Source organism: Euphorbia lathyris, chromosome 1 (genome assembly GCF_963576675.1).
Source record: "Euphorbia lathyris chromosome 1, ddEupLath1.1, whole genome shotgun sequence".
Lineage (NCBI taxonomy): Eukaryota > Viridiplantae > Streptophyta > Magnoliopsida > Malpighiales > Euphorbiaceae > Euphorbia > Euphorbia lathyris.
Genome location: NC_088910.1, coordinates 27493960 through 27509014, shown reverse-complemented (window position 1 = coordinate 27509014; position 15055 = coordinate 27493960).

The following is a 15055-nucleotide window of genomic DNA, read 5'->3' as shown; positions in this document are numbered from 1 at the left end:
TAGACATTTGAGAATATACTATGCAAAACTTATAAATAAACAAAAGAAAACTTTCAAAAATAAATAAATGAATAAATAAACAGAAGAAGAGAGAAAGGGTGAGCTGGACAATTCAGGAAATACACGGCTGCCTCGTGTACTTTTGTTGTAATCATCATCAGTCATGTGAACTGCCTTCTTTCTCTCCTCAATGATTCTATTTTATTTTTTATTTTATCGCCTCGATTATATAATTTTGTCCTTATTAACTTTTTTATTTTCCCAGATCCGCAAATTCATTATTGGAATTTGGAACCTCGGTGCCTATTTTCTTACAATAAACCATCAATTTAGCTATTGAAAATGGAGCATTTTTCCTCCAATAATGCTATTTGTAACAATTATTCCACATATACAGACCTTGATTCAAAATTATATACTGTGTAGTGTTTTTTTTAACGTTAGTCAGTTAAAATAGGAACAGGGACGGAGACAGTCTAGAGTCTGGAGCTCGGAGCCCTCTGGTCTGCGGCACTATCCTTGAATAGGGGTGATGCCGCCTATCACAGGACCAGGTCGAAGGTAGGCCAAAGTCCTATACGACGCCGAGATTTTCCCGAGTATCGATGAGCCAACTCCTACCGAATGGATCTATTCCCTTCGAACATCAAACATCACGTCAATTCGTCCGTCAGTATTCCATCCCAAAGGGACTCCCTATGGTTAAATCTCGCCTCACAAAGGACTCGCACTATGGGCTAACTCGGGAGCCCAAAGTGTCGGGTGTTTCACCCTACGGAGATATATGCTTCCCTTAGTCTCTAGAGGACTAGGGTGGATTGCTTAAACTAGTTCTGATAACTGAAACAGGGGTTGGCGAGATCCGACGTCAGATGACTATGTCCCCCTGTAGTATTTCTTTCGCTAACTTGAAGTCCACGACCAATGGACATTGATATGTTTCGTTCACCACTCACATCTATTCTCCTTCAATCCTCCTCGAAACCTTGCCACAACTCTCATCAATACTTGGTCCGACGCTTGGGGTGACCTTGCCTATGCATGGGATCGAACTTGCTTATGACCAAACTCTTCCTCCATGACACCGCCCTGGGCAGCCCCTCTTAAAGGAAATATATTCCTACTTATAAAAGAAAAAGCAAAAGATTAAGCTAATATAATTTGTTTAAAAATGAACTAGAAATTTCTCCATACCTAATAAGTGCTTGCTTCAAACCTCACCGATTTTATTTTCCTTACATCAAAATGTCAATATTATTATTTTTTCCTCATCGAATCTCCAATTTTATTTGTTTTTCCCTTTAATAAAAACAAAAAAGTCAATTATCCAATTTTTTTCTACCCCTTATCAAAACGTCAATTTTTTCCTTACATCAAAGTGTCAATATTATTATTATTTTTTTCCTTTAATCTCCAATTTTATTTGTTTTTCCGCTTGAATCAAAAAATATTATCCAATTTTTCCCCCCTAATCAAAACATCAATATTTTTCCTTACATCAAAGTGTCGATATTATTATTTTTTTCTCCCTTGAATCAAAAAGTTATTATCCAATTTTATTTTATTTTTCCCCTTAAATCAAAAAGTGAAATTTTTTTATTACATCAAAGTGTCAATATCATTATCTAATTTTAAGGGTTTTGATTTGGGATTTAATTTGATGGTTTTAATTTAGAAAATTATTGTTGAATTTATATAAATTTAAATGTTTATGTTTTTCAGGACACTTTTAATTTTATAGTCATAAAAATGAAGAAGTTTTGTCATATAAGACGGTTAAAATTACCCAGCCCTGACGAGCTGGACTTTAAAAATTACCCCCAACCACTACATTAGACTTTAAAAAGTCATTATCCATTTTTTTTCCCTTGAATCAAAAAGTCAATTTTTTTCCCTTACATCAAAGTGTCAATATTATTCTAATCTCAAGGGTTTTAATTTAGAAAATTAGCGTTGAATTTATAGAAATTTAAATGTTTATACTTTTCACGTTGGACACTTTTACTTTTGTAGTCAACACGTCAAAATGAAGAAGTTTTATCATACAATAAGGTGAAAAAAATTGTCCAGCCCTGACGAGCTGGACTTTAAAAATTACCCTCAACCACTGTGTTAAAATTAGCCCCCTAAATATAAAATTCTGGCTCCGACACTGAGAGGAATAGATGTAAAATATCTGACTACTTCTTCTACTCTTCATATAAACATTATCATTCTTCATACTATTTCATTCCCCTTACATCTTAAAAATACCATACAACTAAACGATTTATTGTTCATTCTTCTTCAAATGATCTATTCACAGACAATGTATGAAAATATTTTATATTTGTAGAAGTATATAATATATATTTTTAGTTATGAGTTAAGTAAATATATTTAGTAGTTAAGAATATATGAAAATATTTATATTTGTAAGTAAATGTATATTTTTAGTTAGAAAATGAGTTAAGTAAATATATTTAGCAGTTTATAAGGTACGAAAATGTTTATATTTGTAATTAAATATATTTTTATTTAGTAAATGAGTTAAGTAAATATATATGGTAGTGAAGAAGGTATAAAAATGTATTTAGCAAGTTTAAGCATATTTGGTTTTTATGAATATTTGGTAAGTTAATAAATATTATGGTCACATCAAAGAGATGATGAGATAAATGCGTATTGTTTTTTAAACTCACGTCATATGTAAGTAATTAATGTAACTCACATTTTTTTATATTTGTTTTATGTTAGTTTATTTGGAAGCCTTATAATAATATACTATAATTGTTGCCTCCATATTGTCGTGCTAGAGAAACTGTCTCGTGATCTATTGTTCCCTTAATATACAGTTTTGTTGCGGAATTTCATCAACCCGGTAGATGTTTTCGTCAATTTGATATGAACCAACCTATTCCTCAAGAACCTTTCCAAATTGATTCCTACCATACACTTGACATGCAAGGACATCATGGTGTAAATTGGGAACAACGACATGGACCTTCCATTGGAGTGTGGAATGAAAGACACTCTAGGTTAATATAGTCACTTCTATTAGTAGGTGGATTGCATTCCCAAGTTGAATATATGCAATGGTACTTACAACGTATAAAAAGGTGGATTGGCCTGATAGCCGCTGTTAGACCGACAATAGAGTAGTGTTAAATTAATGTTCATTTGTTACATATTAAGGAAAAAATATAAAAACTAATGTTTGGTAAAATTAATGTGTGCAGGCAGACAGACTACAAAATATATATCACATACAACCTGTTGAATTGCAAAATGTGAGGGAAATGATGGTCATCATGTTAGCTGGATTGAATGAAGAGTATCATATGGCAAGTACATATCAATCACAACATGCTCCATGTTCCTTGTCAAATCCGCGTATGGTTGAGCCGAAAGTCGAAACAAGAAGGAGGCAACAAAATTTATTGTCATATCGTGAGAAATTGACATACCCTCCAGCACCAATAGGCATTCAGCAAATACCTACTTAAAGGATGTATGACCTTTATTTCCAGAATGCGGAGGAGGCAATTCCCCGACCTATATGGGATGGAGCTCCCCCACAAGTACCATAAATAATTCCACAATCTACAATTCGAGTCAGGTCCACATTCTACATGGGACGGGGGTCCCCAATTGGCACAATCATATTTTGGGATGGTTGATGACCAATTTTCACCACTCCACTTTCAATCTCCACAACAAAATTTTAACATCAACTTTCAATTTGGAACTGATATAGGAGAACAATCAAATATGTTCTTCACTCTGCAACAACATGTTGTACCTTCATTTAAAATCTAAATTATAATATGACTCAATGGAATGAATAAGGAAATATGGTCGGGAATTCAACAATGGACTCGGTTCAATGGTTATTTGATGGAGGTGCTTCTGTTGCCGATAATTTGGTGTATGAGCCACCTATACCATATAATTCGTGTCACGTCTGTTGAAACACCTTTCCACATAATTTTGATTTGACAAAATTGTTTAAGTATAATTGAAATACATATTCTAAACACACTAAGTTTAAATGCTTTGATTTATTATACTAATGTGTTTGTTCAATGTTGAGTTAAATTGATTATAAGACACAAGAATTAAAAGGCCCAAGCCCAATGCAAGTGTCAAAGCCCAAGTCAAACAACTCAGTACAACTCGGCCCGTGCTTGTCAAAACGTTGCTGTTTTGGACAAAACGCAACTCAGCGGAAGAAGGATCTAGAAGACCTTCGGGAACAACTTAAAGATGAAGCTGCTGAGTAGACTCGACAAACGTACAAGACAGCAGCTGGCTAAGGAAAACTTCCAGACAAAGTATTTCCTCTTTGGGTAAAGATCAGACGACACAGTATGCTGTCCAGTTGACTTTACCATAAAAGGAGAGACAGTCTGCTAAGCTGACCGAGGACAGAAGATACACAAATCTGATTGGCCGAGAGCTTTGAGCAAGTCAGGATGACAACGAAAGGAAGCCGTTTCCCTCCAACGGTTATTTCGAAATTCGAAATGACCGATGCCCAGACGTCTCTATAAATAGGGCCATCAGAAGCTTCATTCAACACAGAACTTGATCAAGCCATTACGCTGACCAAATTTCTACACAAGTTCTGCAAGCAAGAAGCAAAGCAAATCTTACACTACAATTCATACATTTGTGTAAAAGTCTAGAGTGATTATTTCAATCGTCTAAAGTGTCTTAGCAAATCTTTGTATAGGACAAAACACTTATCATTTCTAGAGATAAAAAGGAGAGGCTGAGTACTCGGTTATAGTACTCAGCAAGAGATTAGGATTGAGTAGAGGTATAGAGGAAGGTACTCTTGTCATACTCAGTTGCTAAGATTGTAAAAGGTTTGAGGCTCTACCTTTAAAGAGCTCAGTAGAGGATTCGAAATCTCGGAACGTGTTCCGGGGACAGGACGTAGGCTTAGAAGAAGCCGAACCTGGATAAATCTGCTGAGTAAAGTATTTCTTACCTTTAACTCCTTATATATATTGCTTGCTTAAAATAACCAAAAACTGACCAAGTAAAGAGGTCAAGTTGAGTTGTGCGCGTTAAACGTCTGAACTCAGGAATAGACTCTAAGTGCTATCTCCTGACTCAAGCTAAGAAACTGACCTAGTCACCAGTTGACTAAGCCAGTATCTTGCTGTTTACTCAGCACCGCTGTTAAAACCTTTTTCCTTAGAAAAAGAAGTCTGCCCTAATTGCAAAAAAGTTTAAATAGTTCCTAACCCCCCCTTGGAACTATACTTGCAACCCTACAAGGGACCAACAAGTGGTATCAGAGCTTAAAAGCTCACTGTAAAAGGTCTAACAACCTTAAGCTGATCCCTACCATGGGCGAAAACAGCACTCGGTTTCTCCCTGGAAACCAAACAACTCAGATATTGCCTGAGGGGCTGTCCATTACTAGGCCTCCCCTATTCTTCGGGTCAAACTATACCTTCTGGAAGAATAGGATGAAAAATTTCATTCAGGCTACAAACATGAGTGCCTGGCTATCTATAGTCCAAAGCCCATTTGTACCTATCGAAGTTGTGGCTGGCCAAACAGTTGTAAAAGCTGAGGCCAAATGGACAGAGGATGATCTTAAGAAGCTCCAAAATCACGCTTCGGCTATCAATATGCTTCACTGTGCGCTCGACGCTGCAGAATATAATAAAATCTCAGGTTGTGAGTCAGCTGGAAAAAGCTGGAAGTCGCCTATGAGGGAACCAATAAAGTAAAGGAGTCCAAGGTGAATCAGCAGATGAGACTGTACGAGCTGTTCGAGATGAACAATGATGAGGGCATTTCAGACATGAATGCAAGGTTTACCAACATCATTAATGAGCTCAAGAGACTTGGGAAAATCTTCACTGAGGAAGAACAAGTCAAAAAGATACTCAGGAGTCTTCCTAAAGACTGGCAAGCAAAGAAGACAGCAGTTGAGAAAGCTCAGGATTTAACCACCTACAAATATGACGAACTCATCGGCTCGTTGCTGACCCATGAGATATCTATGAAGAACTTCGAGGTGAAGGAAAAATCTGAAGACAAGAAGCAGAAATCCCTTGTCATGAAAGCTGACTCTACCGACGGGAGCTCAACTGATGATGAGGAGATGGCTATGTTCACAAGGAAGATGAAAAGGCTATTCAGGAAAAATGACAAATACTCTAAGAAGCCTTACAGAAAGTTTGATAAGTATAAAGCTGACTCAAGCGACAGCAAATACAAAAAGGACAGCTCAATGCCCATTACATGCTTTGAGTGCCATCAAACTGGCCATATTAAGTCAAGCTGCCCCACACTGAGGAAAGACAAGAAGAGCGGCAAAAAGGCAATGGTGGCTACATGGAGCGACAATGATGAGTCTTCATCTACAGAAACTGAGGCCACCGAGTCAGCGAAGATATGCTTCATGGTTGACGAACTTGCTGAGCCATGCGTCTCTGAGCATGCTGACCTATCTGTCGCATCAGATGACGAAGAGCAATCAAATGAGGTAATTACTCTTCCCCAGCTCAGAAACGATATGGTTAATGCCCTGAGTGATCTCTACACACTTGTCAAGAAGTGTAATAAGAAAGTTAGAGCACTCAGCAGGCGTTGTGACGAAGTGGAAAAGGTCAAACTGAGTGACCTCAGATTCCTTCTTCAGGACAATTCAACTCTGCATGATAACATGAAGATCATACATGAGTCTGTCTCTGAAGTCCAATCAGTTTCATTGAAACTAAAAAAGGACATCACAACTATCCAGAACCAACTAAAAGTTCCAAATAAAAGAAACATTCCTCTGAGAACTCAGTACCAAGGTACTCAGCAGAGATGGAATACCCAGCGAAAAGTCCAGTGTGACTTTTGTGGGAAGAAAGGACACACCACTAAAGTGTGCTGGCACGCTCAGCACTGGGGTGCTGACAAGTCAGTGAAACATCCTAAACAGAAGGTCAGTTGTAACTTCTGTGGAAAGAATGGCCATATTGTCCATGTATGCCGCCATAAAATAAAATATGATGCTTTACCTGTTGCACCTAACAAGCAAGGACCCAAAAAGAATTGGGTACCTAAAAGTAACTAGTTACAATGTAGGTAAGACTGAGATGTGCTGAGAAGTCAAAGATGTGGTATATTGACAGCGCATGCTCAAGGCATATGACGGGTGATGAAACTCAGTTCATCACGTTTGAGCGTAAACGAGGAGGGAGCGTAAGTTTTGGAGACAACAAAAAGGGTAAGATAGTAGGGTCAGGAACCATCGGAGGTAATCCTACTATTGAATCTGTCTCCCTAGTCAGCGGACTCAAATATAACTTACTCAGCGTAGCTCAGCTATGTGACAATGGGAGAAAAGTTATATTTGATGCTACTGGATGTAAAATATACGAGCGTAAAACAAATGAGTTAATCTTAACTGCCCCTCGCATAGATAATGTCTTTATGCTAGACTTAGAGAAAAAGTTTTCAAAAACTGTGTGCTTAGTATCAAAGGAAGAGAATTCCTGGCTATGGCACATGAGACTTGGTCATGTAAGCATGGACCTCCTGGCCAAACTAGCAAGAAAGCAATTGGTTGAGGGACTGCCTGAACTTAAATTTGAAAAAGATCAATTATGCCACGCTTGCCAAGCTGGAAAACAAACCAAACAATCTTTTCACAGCAAAAATATTGTCTCAACTAAACGTCCATTAGAGTTACTACACTTGGATCTCTTCGGTCCAGTCCAGCCGCTGAGTCTGGGTGGAAGAAGATTTTCCTTGGTCATTGTAGATGACTTCTCTCAGTATACGTGGGTCATCTTGCTGACCAGCAAGGATGAAACCTTTGAGACATTTTCAAATTTGGTTATAAAAATTGAAAATGAAAAAGACCTAAAATTAGCTCACATCCGTAGTGATAATGGTGGAGAATTCAAAAACCAAAAGTTTATTGAATTCTGTGAAGCCAGCGGCATTGACCACAATTTTTCTGCTCCTAGAACACCTCAGCAAAATGGGGTTGTAGAAAGGAAGAACAGAACTCTGGTTGAAATAGCCAGGACAATGCTGGATGAGCATAGGCTTCCAAAGTATTTTTGGGGAGAGGTTGTTAACACAGCATGCTATATTCTTAATAGGGCTCTAGTTAGACCTATATTAAAGAAAACCCCCTATGAACTTTGGAAAGGACGAAAGGCCAATATTGGATACTTTCGTGCCTTTGGCTGTAGATGTTTTATTTTAAATACCAAAGATAGCTTAGCAAAATTTGATTCAAAAGCTGATGAGGCTATCTTTTTGGGCTGCTCAATAAACAGCAAAGCATACAGAGTTTTTAATAAGCGAACTCAAGTTTTAGAAGAGTCAGTACATGTAGAGTTCGACGAAACTAACCCTGCAGGTAGATACCAGCCGCTGACCGAAGATGATCCACACTCAGTAACCACCGCTGACCAAGAACCAGCTACTGAGTCATTCACTAAAAGGCTGACCAAGAGTAAGAGTGAACCTAAGATTACTTTTACTGACCCATCTACTTCTGCAGAGATTGTTGAAACAGAAACAGCACAAGACATAAATCTACCTAAAGAGATAAGGATTCCAAGAGGGCACTCAGAAAGTGCAATCCTTGATTCTGCTGGGAATACCCTGATGACGAGGAATCAACTCAGGAAGTACCTCAGCAATGTTGCTTTTGTCTCAGTTCAAGAATCGAAGAATTTCGCTGAAGCTGAGTATGATGAATTCTGGATGAACGCAATGCAAGAGGAGCTCGATCAATTCAGAAGAAACGATGTGTGGGAGCTAGTGCCTCATCCAAAGAGTCAAAAGACCATTGGAACAAGATGGGTCTTCAGAAACAAGATGGATGAACAAGGAAATGTAGTCAGGAACAAAGCAAGGCTTGTAGCTCAGGGCTACAGTCAGCAAGAAGGTATTGACTACGGTGAGACCTTTGCCCCAGTGGCAAGGCTAGAGGCAATTAGAATTCTATGTGCATATGCATCTTACATGAACTTTGAATTATTCCAAATGGATGTCAAAAGTGCATTTCTTAATGGAGTTATAAACGAGGAGGTTTATGTTAATCAACCTCCAGGTTTTGAGGACCATAAATTCCCTAACCACGTTTATAAACTCAAAAAGGCTCTGTACGGCCTCAAGCAAGCACCACGTGCTTGGTATGAGAGGCTGACCAGTTTCCTGCTGACTAGAAATTATGTCAGGGGCAAAGCTGATACAACCTTATTCATTAAGAGAAAGGGTAAAGATACCCTGCTGGCCCAAATTGATGTTGATGATATAATATTTGGTGCAACTAACGAATCAATGTGCAAGGAGTTTAGCAAACAAATGCAGACTGAGTTTGAAATGTCCATGATGGGAGAACTCAACTTCTTCCTCGGTCTTCAAATTAAACAATGAAAGAATGGCATCTTCATCAGTCAAGCCAAATATGCCAAGGAGATATTAAAGAAATATGACTTGGAAAATTGCAAGCCAATATCCACTCCTATGGGCACTGACACTGTCCTCTGCGCTGACGAGAATGGTAAGTCAGTAGACAGCAAATTATATCGAGGTATGATAGGCTCTCTACTTTACTTAACAGCCAGTAGACTGGACATTCAGTTTTCAGTATGCTACTGTGCTAGATATCAATCTAACCCTAAGGAATCTCATTACATTGCTGTAAAAAGAATCCTTAGATATTTGCAAAGCTGAGTGAACGCATGTTTGTGGTATCCCAATACTCGTGATTTTACACTCATCGGATACACTGACGCTGACTATGGACGGGATAAGCTGGAACGTAAAAGCACCTCTGGAGGATGTCACTTCTTAGGAAGCTGTCTTGTATCCTGGTTCAGCAAAAAGCAGGCGTCAGTAGCCTTGTCTACCACTGAAGCTGAGTACATTGCTGCTGGTCATTGTGTTGCTCAAGTCCTATGGATTAAGCAACAGCTTGAAGACTATGGTGTTCAAACAAAGACAATTGAAGTCAAATGTGACAACAAAAGTGCAATTGATCTTTCAAAGAACCCAATTCAACACAGCAGAATGAAGCATGTCAGCATCAGACATCACTTCATTAGAGACCATGTACTCAAAGGTGAGATCAAGCTGACCTTTGTCCCAACGGACGAACAACTTGCGGATATCTTCACGAAGCCACTGGCTCGTGAGCAGTCCAGCATACTGAGAGAAGCTATTGGTATTTTTAATCCTCTTCAGTAAATTCCTGAACTAAATGAATATGCATGCTGAGTGAATTACTATGCTGAATGATTGCTTTTGCTGTGTACTCATTGAAATTAATTAAACAGCAAATACTGAGTAAACTTGCACACTGAGTAAGTTAGTTTAAACTTAAACTTAGAAATCATCCCATTATGCATACTGACCACTCAGAATATCAAACGATTAGTATTCTAAAACGCTGAGTGTTATATCCGTTAGAATCATTGCAAAAGCACGTGTATAGCCACCTAGGATGACGTACGCACCGAATGTGTCATAAATGCCAGGATTATTGTCGGTTCACAATCCCGAGGCAAAACTGACACATGGATTCGATAAGATCCATTTCTCACCTATATAAATAATGGGTAATTCCCCATTTTTATTCTTTACGCTTATCGAATACTCTGGCTAAGAAATTCATTCTCTCTAAAAATCCCTCTAAGCTTTCCCATCCTCAACAATGACTAAGGTTTCCTACAACATCTCCGGTGCTGGCCACTCTAAGCCCAGCTCCGATGACACTTCCAGGCAAACCTCTGTGCCGGAACCTACCAAAGTCACCTCGCCGAGCAAAGGAAAAGCAAGCCTCTGTTTCTTCTCAACAGGACCATGCTGACCAAAATGCTTCCACCACCTCAACCAGTCAGGTTGAGCCGATTACTGTGAATGCTATTTCTTCAAGCATGGTGCTGACTCCACACACTTCTGCCGTCAGCACAGACAGTATTCGGATTACCACTTCTCCAACTCATCTATCTGCCGATCAATCAACTATACCTAAAACTCAAGTGCAGATTGAAAATGCTATTCCAGTCACTGACCAGGTCACTCCTTTCACTCCTCTTCCTTCCGGTCACACTGATGTCCCTGAAGGCTCACAAAGCTATCTGAATGCCACTGAGTCCGGCAAAAAGATCATTGACTCAGTGCAAGCCTTGATCAGAGACCTTCAACACTCCACTCCTCCTCCTGCTGGGTCTTCAACTTTTGAGAATACTCAGCTTTCCTAGGTCACTCAACTTCTCAACGAAGTTAAGGGACTCAAGGACTTGCTGAATGTAATTATTACCTTTCAAGCACAGCAAGCAAAGCAGGATTCACTCGCCAAGCTGGCTGAGATCCAGCTGACAATCGTGCAACACTTGAACTCTCTACACCAACAAGTTCAGAAATTGTCAGCTGTGAACACCGACTATGCCACTTCATCTGAAATCAAGATGCTCTTTGCTCAGCTTCACACCGAGCAACTCAAGACCAACGAGCAAATGGTTTCTTACAATCAGTGCTCAGTAGAGCAAATTGGTGAGGCTATTCGCTTGCTAAATCTGAATAAGCAAGAGATGATTACTGACGTAATGAAACAGAATGAGATGTTGTCTATCACACGCCAAACCTTCAACCACATTCGTCATACCAATATTCAACGTCAGTATTACGACACAGCCCTTTTAAAGACCTTTCACCAAGTCTTTGCTGGTCTTACTGAAGCACTCATCTGGCAAGGCAAAGCTCAGGCGTTTAACGTCAACATGATCAGTGCTGCTGAACTCAACATACCCGAAGAGGTATCCACTGATGGAGTTGCAATTTTTGACGGCGTAAATGAAAGCGCTGAGAAACTTAAGGAGCTGTCCCAAGAACTGACTCGAGCTGCCTTAACTGATGCCTTTAGACTTCGTCCTCCTGATGCTGACAAAACGGGGGAGAAAGAACAAGCAGCTAGAGCTCAGCATGAGCGAAGTCAGTCGCAACACAAGAAAAAGAAATAGATAGGCTAGCTCAGTATAGACTAAGTCAGATGTAATCTATATGCCTTATCTATAAGTTTTGTTGTGTAAACACTGACTACTATCAATATATCATATCTGCATCTTTTATTCAGGTTTCTGAGTTATGATATATGTTAATATATGTTACTGTGTACTGAGTCATTATGTATCTTTAATTAAATCAGCTATGTTTAATACTTATAAAACTAATTGACTGAATCAAATGCTGATAACATGTTTGACATTGACCTATGTGTTTATAAAAACATTGTCTGTTAAGAACTCATTGAACAACAAATTAGTCAGCGCACTCTATATGATTAAACCTTCCGCTTTATACTGAGTAAATAGAATATGTTTAATAAGCTGACCTATATCTAAAAACTGACCTTAGACTTACTCAATTAAAACTTTAAATGTTTAGAGTAAAACTAAGTCAGTAGCTCAACCCTTACGGGGGAGTTTGCTAAGTTGTAATAGGTCAACTATCATGGGGGAGCTCAATACTGAGTTCTTCGCTGAATAGTTTTGCCAACATCAAAATGGGGGAGTTTGTTGAAACACCTTTCCACATAATTTTGATTTGACAAAATTGTTTAAGTATAATTGAAATACATATTCTAAACACACTAAGTTTAAATGCTTTGATTTATTATACTAATGTGTTTGTTCAATGTTGAGTTAAATTGATTATAAGACACAAGAATTAAAAGGCCCAAGCCCAATGCAAGTGTCAAAGCCCAAGTCAAACAACTCAGTACAACTCGGCCCGCGCTTGTCAAAACGTTGCTGTTTTGGACAAAACGCAACTCAGCGGAAGAAGGATCTAGAAGACCTTCGGGAATAACTTAAAGATGAAGCTGCTGAGTAGACTCGACAAACGTACAAGACAGCAGCTGGCTAAGGAAAACTTCCAGACAAAGTATTTCCTCTTTGGGTAAAGATCAGACGACACAGTATGCTGTCCAGTTGACTTTACCATAAAAGGAGAGACAGTCTGCTGAGCTGACCGAGGACAGAAGATACACAAATCTGATTGGCCGAGAGCTCTGAGCAAGTCAGGATGACAACGACAGGAAGCCGTTTCCCTCCAACGGTTATTTCGAAATTCGAAATGACCGATGCCCAGACGTCTCTATAAATAGGGCCATCAGAAGCTTCATTCAACACAGAACTTGATCAAGCCATTACACTGACCAAATTTCTACACAAGTTCTGCAAGCAAGAAGCAAAGCAAATCTTACACTACAATTCATACATTTGTGTAAAAGTCTAGAGTGATTATTTCAATCGTCTAAAATCTTTGTATAGGACAAAACACTTATCATTTCTAGAGATAGAAAGGAGAGGCTGAGTACTCGGTTATAGTACTCAGCAAGAGATTAGGATTGAGTAGAGGTATAGAGGAAGGTACTCTTGTCATACTCAGTTGCTAAGATTGTAAAAGGTTTGAGGCTCTACCTTTAAAGAGCTCAGTAGAGGATTCGAAATCTCAGAACGTGTTTCGGGGACAGGACGTAGGCTTAGAAGAAGCCGAACCTAGATAAATCTGCTGAGTAAAGTATTTCTTACCTTTAACTCCTTATATATATTGCTTGCTTAAAATAACCAAAAACTGACCAAGTAAAGAGGTCAAGTTGAGTTGTGTGCGTTAAACGTCTGAGCTCAGGAATAGACTCTAAGTGCTATCTCCTGACTCAAGCTAAGAAACTGACCTAGTCACCAGTTGACTAAGCCAGTATCTTGCTGTTTACTCAGCGCCGCTGTTAAAACCTTTTTCCTTAGAAAAAGAAGTGTGCCCTAATTGCAAAAAAGTTTAAATAGTTCCTAACCCCCCTTGGAACTATACTTGCAACCCTACAAGGGACCAACAACGTCCATGTCTAAATTTCTAGAATTTATATCTTGATATTAGTATATATTATAATTATGGGGTATGTGATATTAATTTGGTGCTATGGAAAAAGTTTAGAGTTAATTTGATGATTTTATGTGTAAATTAAAAGTTTAGGTAATTTTTAAAAGATTATATAAAGATGGAGGACCAAACTTGATATTTGCCAGATTTGGATATATATAATCCAAATCGTGAAGAGGTGCGATGGTTATCTCATTTTCTTTCTCTGTTTTTCTTTTCTTTCCAATTTCTTTTCTTCATCAGTTTTCTTTCGATTGTTTCTCCACCGTTTCTTTGATTTACGGAGATTCGACCGTCCGAATCACTCGAAATTGAAACCATAGCATCCTTAAGTATAGATCTAAGTCCTAACCGAAGAGTTTTTAAGTTTCGGCAGTGTTTGGAGGGAAACGTCTTAGATAGAATTTAGAGGAGAATTGAACGTGTGTGTTTTCCTTAATTAGTAGCCAAGGTAAGTAACTATCAACTATATTTTGAGTTTTATGTATATAGATATATATATATAATCAAAGAATTTTCAGAAATTGATATTTTAGGGTTATGCAGGAATTTTGTAAAATTGGGGTTTTTCCTGATTTTGCTTTTTATTGTGACATTACGGTTCAAATGAAGCTATTGATTATGCTTCTATGTGAATTTCAGATTTTACTTGATTATGTTGATTTAAGGTTTGATTTGGTTGATTTACATATATACATATATGTTTTTGGTTTCAATGTATATATATAGTGAATAAAATGAATTTGATGATTTCTTACGAATTGTTTTTGGATTGAGAAATCTATTGCGGTTATTGTTGTTATTATTTTGGATTGAAGTCCAAATATGATTTTCTTTGAGTTGTGATATTTTGATAGATAAAATGTTTTTGTCCATCTAGGATTGCCCGGGGTAGGAGTTGTATTTGTAAGACCATATCTAATGGCGATATGGCCAGAGTGCACGGCTGGTAGTCCTAACTGTTAGGCAAGGAACGAGATATAAATGAGATATCTCGATATTGTTATGATTGATGTTATGATCTACACGGGTGGAATTCGAGGATGGATACACATACACAAATTTTATTTTATGAACTTAATTTTGAGTATATTTTATAAGGTTTGGATTAAATCCCTTTATAAATGTATATATGTAGCTATGTTAAGTAAAGTTG